The following is a 10,315-nucleotide window of genomic DNA, read 5'->3' as shown; positions in this document are numbered from 1 at the left end:
AATTTAGTGTTAAGTAACAACATTTTTTTATGAGTGTCCGAATATATAATTTTTACGATATTGTATATTTTTGTAGTACCTAATTTATTGAATTCAACAAGTACCGTCAATACGCACCATCTACGCTCAGAATCGTTTTTCGCATCTAATGATTTATCATTGAATTCAAATATAACACATCCAAAATTACTGTGACATACTCGAAAACTACTGTGCAGCAGAGCGGTAACCACTTGTCCATCTTTTTTAATATTATAGTGTAATGACAATTAAATAAATAAAACAATTTGTTTCAACTATGTTATTGTCCATCCCAATAACCATTATAAGGTAAAATGTATCTTGTATCTAAAGGCAAAAAAAAGTATTCAGTGTCTTTTGGGGAATATTGAATATATCTTGTTCTACATTTTACTTAGGTATAATGTATATCGGCTATAATAGTTTAAACGGTCAATATTGATGATCGTTATAGGTGTCAACATCACCTATATAGACAATAATATGATCTTCTGTATTATTATAAATGTGTATAAACGTAAATATCTATTGGTACCTACTATACAATACCATTTAATACATCTGCAGCACAGTCAGTCGTCGTACTAGCTGCTGCAGCATTAATATTGTATACATACGGACATATACGGTATTGTATAATGTTGTGTTATTTTTGTCCATCGTCATCACTGCCTTTGATACGGCGTTGATGTGACAAATTCTTCGGACGGACTCGTACCTATATTAAAATATATAACGTGTTAGTGTTCTACACGTGCGACGCTAAGTTCGCGTACGTGATGCGTATACAGTGTAATATAAGTGTATCCATACTACTTACCTATATTACACACATTTAATATTTATATATTACTACGTTTATGTATAGAGATTCGACGGAATTTCAGATTTCACCGATAGCCGCGAAGCGGGACGCGTATTGATTTTATATACCATTTATTATATTTTGGCAAAGGCTGCGCGTATACCTATTATTATACATGCAATACATACACGCAGTGAGAAATCTCAAAAAGCCTCGTTCAGCGACCCTCCAGATTGGAAATTCAACACGCGGGTGGTACTCGAGGTCGTTTTCCGAATTTCCCGTCAGTTGAACGTACTGCTGCAGGATATCGAACAAAGCTGATGCTGACAAAACAAAAAAAGGATTAATAATATTTTAAGTGATTACTTGTTTTCAGACAAAATGTTGACCACCATTTCCACGTAAACCTAATCGTCTTTCAAATATATCATATAATAATATAATGATAAATCATCGCTCGAGGAGGATAAAGAAATCAGCTGCTCCAAACCGTCTCTGCTACACCAGGGCAAACTAAACTCCGGTATGGGAACTTTTTTAAATAATTTATGTTCTCGTCAATGATGGTCGGACCGCTTCGAGGAGCTCATGATGATATTATAATGCCGTATATTCTCGAAGATTTATGGTGATTTATGCGAATAATATATTCATGTCTTTATTAGTATTATTACAACAGTGCCGTATCTTTTTATACAGAGTGTAAAATACCGGTCAAATTAAATAAATTTTCTTTTAAGTTGATCCAGTGGTAAAAAACATTTTAAATTAAAAAAATATAGACATTTTTAAAATCTTTTAAGAGCGTTTTTAAATAGGTGCTCGTCACCTACTCTTTAAAATCTAAATATTTTTTAAAAAGTTATAAGTTATTAGTTGCTCATAGTCGAACATGTTCAGTGGGGCCCATTATCGTCTTGAAGAATAAATAAAAATAAAAATAAAATAGTGATCACAACTATTACTACAAAATTATGTTTGCTAAAAGGTGGACAAGTGGGAACCACTCTGCAGTACAGAAATTGTCAAGCATATCGTTGTAATGGATGTGTTATATTTAAATTCGAAGATAAATCATTGTATACGAAAACGATTCTGAGCAGATACGAAGTGTCAGCTTAACATACTTATTTAAAAATAAACATATTTAATAGTTAAAAAATAATAATAAAATCAAAAATATCTCATGGCTATAAACAGCATAACATTGAAGTGGACCTTTTTATTTTTGCTCGAGGTAGTAAAACTTATTGGGAACCTTCTATTAATATTTCTAATGTTAGCTATAAAAAGAAAAGCTTTTATGAATTTCTAACTAAAATGTAATTTACAAAATTTGAAATATTTCCTCGTGGCCATAATTAATAGTTCAAAAAGAGTCAAAATTATTTGAAAATGCTAATATAAATTAGGTGAACTATTTAAGAATCTACAATTATTCGGTTCGCAAATATGTACAACAAAATCTGCCTGGATGAGATTTAGAGACCTAACCGTCTTCAGTTGCTATTGGAGGCCAGGCACAACGCTGGACGAGTATAAAACATTTCTTGGAGACCTCGACTAGACCATCAGGGCCAGGGGCGAAACCAGGCTGATAGTCGGAGGGGACTTCAACGCCTGGAACACAGAATTAATGGGGCTCGCGCACGAATAACCCGAGAGGGGAGCTCTTGTCTGATCTCGGCACAAGCCTGGATCTCTTTTTGGCAAACACTGGTAACACTTCTACCTTTGTTAAAGGGAAGGTGACTTTTGTCATCGACGTTACCTACTTCAGGGACGTTATAATTAACGAGTGGGCCGTTCTCGATGAAATGAACCTAAGTGACCACGCTTACGTTGTCTTTTCGGTGAACTTCACCCCGGTCAACCCACCCCCGGCTGGCTGGCAGTTGACTTTGGCGCTAAAGAACATTGATCTAGAAGCCTTCCATAGGTACGTCACCTCAACTCCCCTTGCCTCATCGAGGGAGGTTAGCCGCGCTGCTGCCCTTTCGGCTGTAGAAGCCCTCGATAGCTACATCGACGAAGCCTGCAACGCCTCTATGCCTCTCAGGACCCCGCGTCCAAGGAGCCAGAAGACCATGAACTGGTAGAGCGCCCTCATATCAGAACTGAGATTGGCGGCCTTCTCCCTCCGCAGGACCCACCAGTCCTGTCTAAGCAGACTTGGGCCTGAAGGACAGCTTACTAAGACGCTAAGAGGAACCTAAAAAGGGAAATCAGGAAATCCAAAGAGTAGGGGTGGAAGAATCTCTGTGCTTTGGTGGACGTGAATCCCTGGGGGAAACCACACCAGCTGGTTATGAAGAAATTTGGAGACGGGACACCAAAGCTCGAAGGACCGGTAGGACGTGATCGCAAAAAAAAATCTTTCATAAATTTCTAACTGAAAAATAATTTTAACCAAGAAACATTATCAAGAAAAAATGCCCACATTATCTATGGTTGATTAATCTTATGTACTATAGAAACTAAATTTAAAAATTTAATTTCCAAAAATAATGATTTAATCAGTGGAATATCAATTGCAAGAAGTGTGCACAAGTCAATATATACAAGATTTCAAGTATATAAATCAAATACTGTATACATTTCAGCTACAATTATAGACCCAAGATTCAAAATTGTTATGTTGGAAAATGGAACCACATGAAGTAAATGCAGCAAAGGAGATATTCGTAACCTTTGTGACGGGAGGTATAAGGCCAACATCCCGGTGGGGTGACCCCCTTTTACCATCTAAGCGGGACTGGCTACTTCTCGCCTTCACGACGCAGTCTCATCCCTCCAGACAGGTGCATTGGGCGCCCGAGCGCCAGACAATGTTCCGCTGGCAACGCTCTGTCAAGGAGGTTGATCGGTGGGTTTCGAAAGTCCTGCGTCAGCGAGCGCCGGGTTGCGAACGCCGGACAATTCCCTCCCTTCTACTAAGACGTTAATCCCACAACCTCCACGAGTCCATCCACATCTGTTCCTCGCACGCGGACGGCGCGCGCGGACGCGCGAGGCGTACGTGCCCGCCGGCCGGGCCCGAGTTACAATGCTCGTGAAGCGTCGGTTCCGTCTAGGCGTTTAGCGTGGTCGGATGTCCGACGGGGCTCTCTTCACGCCCGTGGAACGGGTTTTCAGGGACCGTTTCCCACAGTACCCGCAACGACTGTTTTCCCGTTAGCATCGGTAATCGGGGCAGGGTTTTAAGCTGCCGCGACCCGACCTTAATCGTAACGGTACGGTTTTTGTGACGGATACCATGTCCGTACCGAGAGATCGGATTTAGTGCTCGTCGGAGGGTGTCTCCCATATAAAATGGAAGTTGAAACTCTTAGAACACCACCACCAGATACAAACATTACAAATGAAATAGCAGAACATATTATATATTTTAGCCAAGTAATTCTTCATTGTAAGATATTCTAAATGAACGATCACCCACTATAAAACATATGGTGGGCCAGATTGATTTTGTTTTGAGAGAAGTGAGCTTAATTATTAATTTTTGTGATAAAGGACATGAGACTAATTTAAAATTTAAAATATTTTTGTAAATACAGGAGTATTTAAAACTACCACTGATTTCTCCAACGTCAATTCCTTTAACTTGAAGGAGCTCTAACCAAACTACATTCCCAAATTTATTACCAGTTGCAATGAAATATCGAAGTATTCCTGCCACGTTCGTTTGTTCTGAGTGCATATTCTCAAAAGCAGGGCATATTGTTACCAAGAGCAGACAGCGGCTTGGTCCTGGATCAGTAGAACAATTGGTATTTCTACATGATAATATATAATTTTTAATTAATGAGAATATTATATTATATATATTTAAAAATAAAATAATAACTATGTATATTTTATTTGACATTTTATTTTAGATTCTGAGTGGAGCGAGGAAGCTATTGATTTTACAATGGTGTTTATTTTTTTTTTTATTTTTTTTTTATATCCTGTATACAAAGTTGTCTACCAGAAGGAGTGCTTCAATTTCAACATATATTACAATATCTTTTAGCAAATTGGATCAAAATGGTACTTTAGGGAAGTCATTTTTCAATGTTATCAATAATTATTTAATTTCACGGGAAAAACAAACGAAAAATTACGAAAAAACGCTAAAAATGGGATTTTAATTTCTAATGCTATGCTTATCACCATAGAAACGAATAAAAAATTATAATATTTTTATATTAATTAAATTTACATGGTATAATAAATAATAACAATAGAAAATATCCAGACTGACAAACCATCTACGCTCAGAATCGTTTTTCTTATACAATGAAATTATATCATTGAATTCAAGTCTAATACAATCTATTGTACAATAACCCATTTGTAACCTACTGTACAGCATAGCAACATCCACTTTTTTTCCTTATGAATAATTTATTGTGTACCTAATACCTATGTAAAAAAAAAATATTAAATTATCTAAATTTATTGCAAATACAGTTACATAGACTTAAAAGTTCAAATGTTGAATAAGTAATACGAAAACTTAAAATATAATAGTAATTATGGTTGATTTAATTTGTAGGTTCAATGTACATGATAAAAAATGTTGAGTTTGAATTCGAGTTCTGCTTAAAATAATCCTTGGTTTAGTTAGGTAGAATATATGAAGGTTTGGATCAGTTAGTGTACATTGTATAGAATATTTTTATTTTAACACTTTGGGAAAATTTCAAGTATCTAGAATCATTTGTTTTTGAATCACAACAAAATATCAAAAATTGATACCTGAATATTAGTTAATTTACCAATGAAAATCCAGATCGTTAATATTTTAAATTTAAATGCTCATAAAATATAAATATTTCTTTTCTTTAAACTTTTTTGTTTAAGATAAGAATATTTGTGGGGATTCTTCTATCATAGTTTCTAATGTTAGTTATGAAATGAATAACTTTTTTGAATTTCTAACTGAAAAATAGCTTGAAAATTTTTGAAATTTCGAGGAATTTTGTCAAAACTTGAAGATTTCGGGACAACAATCAGACATATCCTTTTTTTGAAATTTTCCAACAGACAAAAAAAACATTGTAAATTCCAAAAAAAAAATTTAAAAAGTTTATGAAGAATTTTAAAATTTAGTTTTAAGTTACATACAACATATTTTGCACTTATAGATAAAGATTAAATATTAATAATAAGTTAAGGAAGCAATAAAAACTTGTTTGGACATATCTATTGTTGTTGTACCAAAATTAAATTTTTATTTAATACGCATTTTTCTGGACATATCTTTTTGTTGCACCAAAATAAAACAAATATATGATATCTCTGTATTTAACCGTCGGATTTGTCTGGTTGTTGCACCAAACGACGCATTTTTTTCTTGATAATGTGCAATCAATAACTGATTTTGACCAAAATATGGACATGTCTCATTGTTGCTCCGAGAGTCTTCATTTGAACTTTAAATACATATAAAAATAATTATGTGTCTATGTAAGTTAAATATTTTTTAACAAACATTAGCAAAACTTATTAAGAACCTTGTATTCAACTTTCAAGAATTTTACTAAATTAAATAGCTTTTATTGAGAATACTTTAAAAAATTTACAAATTAGTATAAGTTTCTCAAGACTATAACTAGTACAAAAGGAATCAAAATTGTTACCATTTGTTGAAAATGCTCATAAAAATATATGTTGAAAATTACGGAATCACGCGTTCAAATCGCCTTTTGTGTAAAATAATCTTTCAAAAATGTTCAAGATACCAAAGATTTTTAAAAAAAATACTGTTTTTGAAATTATATTTTCGGTTTTAGTATTATATTATAATATCGGTATCCAATTTTTTTCGGTTTTGGTTTTTAACGGTTTATAACGGTTTCTGAAATAGGTTTTGAAACCGATTTCAAGCCCTACTCAAAAGTACCAACTAGATTCACTTTTCTATCAGAAAAGATGTTGATCTCAAAAACCTGAGTGTTTTTAGTATCCAAAATGTAACTGACAGATAGAAAAAAAAACACACACATCATGGTAAAATAAATGCATTCTTTGGTTCAACTCTAATCTAACATCTCTAATCTATATACCTACCTATGAACATAATATATTATTAGTTGTTTTATTTTAATTTGGTGATTATATATTTTTTAATACATTAAATCTTTATGAACAAAATATTTTGTTAAATGTATCTTAAATAATTCGAGTAATACATTACACTAATATACTAACTATATTTATTTATAGTAGTATACTAAGTATAGTTATATATAATGGGTTCGCAACATACCTATTGTAATAATAAATTAATAAAAATCTATCTGTATCTGCAAGATACTTAAAAAAATTGTATCCGTACCTATCTAGTTACTCTTTCTAAGTAAAGTATCTGTATCTGTATCTGGATAAGTAATTTAAAGTATACTGCCCTGCATGTAACAAACATACTCACACAAATATCACAGAATAGATGAAATCAGAATGGACACTCTCCAAAAACCATGATAAGAACTGAAGTGCCACCAGTGGAGCCATATAATTATAAAACTATTTTTATTTTCTGATTTATGTCGCAAACGGCCACTCTGAGCAACCGTTTTATTTATATTAATTTATATTTAATACAATATATATTAATATATATTTATTTAGGTATACTATTTTAACACTTGCAAATAATTGTGTTTATTAAACGACGTGGTTGTATTACAGGTATCAAACTTATTTATTTATTTTATATTAAAAAGGTCTATGGTTCATTGTCATATACAAAAGCGGGCATTAGGTAAATGTAACTAGGTAATTAAAAACTAAAAAGTTAATTTTGTTTATTAGCTTCTATAATTTTTCTTGTGTTCTCATAACTTGCCCACCTTAACACATATAATTATGTGACTTGCATAAATATATTTAGTCAACAATTTAACTCACCTTTAAATGTTCACAAAATATTGAAGTTTGATCGTAAAATAATTAAATAGTTTTGGTGGCGCAATCTCCGCCACTCACTGTATATTTGATAGTAGAGAAGAACATTTTGTTTAATATTATATCTAATTTCAATATTCTACATACCTAATCCCTCTAGTTTTGTAAATATCATTATAATAATTCTCGTTTAAACATAAAAAGAGTTAAAGTAAATAATTCTCTAAATAAACGACATGCGCACTCAATTACATCACAAACTACACTGAAGTAACTATACAAATATACATAATATTATATTTGTCTGTAGTAATTTAACTTGTATAGGGAGTACAAAAAAAAAATACCACAGGTATTTCCGTAAAGACAATTACCGCGATATGGAAATCTCTTTTATCGGAAGTTCGACAATTCATATCTGTAGATCGCATTGACTGCCATACATAAACAAGCTCGGATTAAGACATTTTGAGGCCCCAATACAAAAAAAAATATTAATGTATATAATGTGTTCCGGGGTGAAGTGACCTGCAGCCGACGTTATATGAAAATACACCAAAAATAATGAAGAAATACCCTTTAAAGATTGGGTCTAACTTTTTTATTTTTTAAGTTATGGGTAAGTAATTAACTTTTTTATCAAAACCATACATATCAAGCATTTGCTTATGTATCTTCAAAAGTTTTCAATATTTTTATGCAATTTTTTTTTATTTTATAGCTATTTAATTGTCCTATCAACACTCCGACATACGCTATTGAACTAGAAATGCACTAATTTTTTTTATTAAATTAAAAATGTAGAAAAAAGTTGGCAAAAATTAGTATTTTTTAAAAATAAATCGTGTTTAAATAATTTATTACTTATAGTATGGGGTTTTTGTTTTTTGTATTATCGTACTGAATTATACTGAATAATAACTAGAATACCTTGAAAGTTTGGTCTCATAATATATTCCTGTTTCGTTAATCGTCACAATCTTAGTTTTCCTGGGATTGGTTAATTGGTTGTCAATCGTTTAATTTTATACTATTCGGTAAATTTTAGTTGTCATAATACAAAAAACAAAAACTCATAGTTAATAATAAATTATTTGGAAAAATGCACAATTTCCTTTTAAAAATACTAATTTTTGCCAACTTTTTTCTTTTTTTTTAATTTAATAAAAATAATTAGAACATTTCTGGTTTAATTGCGTATGTCAGTCGAAAAGACAATTAAATAGCTTTAAAACGAAATAAAATTACGTCAAAATGTTGATAAGTTTTGAAGATACATAAACAAATGCGTGATACGCATGGTTTGGATAAAAAAAAAGTTAATTGCCCATAACTAAAAAAATAAATAAGTTAAATTAAAGGATATGTATTCATCATTTTTGGTATACTTTCATTTGGCGTTGGCCGGTCACTTCACCCTGAAACACATTGTATATTATTTAATATGTATAAGGTGTTAGGTACCTATTATAATAATTATAATACATAGATATTAGGTATATAGCAAGAAATAATGAATAATGTATCACTTTATTTATAAATTATAATTGACAAGCTTTTTTCCTAGCTAATTAATAATCATCGATTTTTTTTGCAGTGATTTATGCAGTGTTATAAATAGCCTATAATGAAAAAATTAATGGACAAATTAAAGGCCCCTAAATAAATTCTAACTAACGAGACCCAGGGACCATAGCGTCCCAATTTCTTCTGTTAAGCTACTAGCTTTCAAGAAAATGTTATGGACTTCACCTACACACAGCATACGTTTTTCCTGAAATATTTCTTTGATTCCTTCTATTGCAGACGAAGCATTAGCTAAATCTAACGATGATGATATATAACTTGCGAAGTTTTGTTTTTGGATCACTAATTTAAAAGCCAATTTAAAAAAATATATATAAGTTAATAAAAGTATATAATCTGTGGTATTTCCTAAAAATTATTTAGGATTCTCCGAGTTCGTACAGAAATGTGTGTTACACATTAATTAATGTTTTAATCATATAATACCATACGATAGTATATTTTAATATTTCATATTATTCTAGTTTATATTATAGGTTCTTCGTAACAAAGATAGCAGTTACATAGTTGCACACATAGGTACAGTCGAAAATATAATATATATAGTTTTTGTTGTTATTATGCTTTGACAATACCAAAACAATTTTTCAGAAATACGTCCTTGAGGGGGGGGGCCTGGAGCAGCCCTTGACAAGACGTAATAACGTTCCGATCCTCCGGGTTATAGGAACATACGGAATTGACATTTTTAAACTCTACTGCGACACGAAAATCTAATGAATTAGTCAACTATTGTTTAACTGACTTGTATAAAGGAGGCAGTATAATAAGTAAACACCACAACTAAATATTATGAACAATAGAGAATAGCCGTTGTGTATTCCCCAAATTAAGTTACATACAACTAACTTACAACCAAATTGAAGGATCATCTATTCCCTAAATTAATTAATCCAACTCATCCAGCAGTTTGCTGTTTGTTTACTGAAAAATGTGCTTAGAGTTTGAAGTAGACTAAGTTTAACATCAAAGGAATATTCAGTGACTTCCTACAATTGATCTGCC

The sequence above is a fragment of the Acyrthosiphon pisum genome, chromosome X (assembly GCF_005508785.2).
Source record: "Acyrthosiphon pisum isolate AL4f chromosome X, pea_aphid_22Mar2018_4r6ur, whole genome shotgun sequence".
NCBI lineage: Eukaryota > Metazoa > Arthropoda > Insecta > Hemiptera > Aphididae > Acyrthosiphon > Acyrthosiphon pisum.
The sequence above is the reverse complement of the archived record's forward strand: the minus strand, read 5'-3'. Positions refer to the sequence as shown.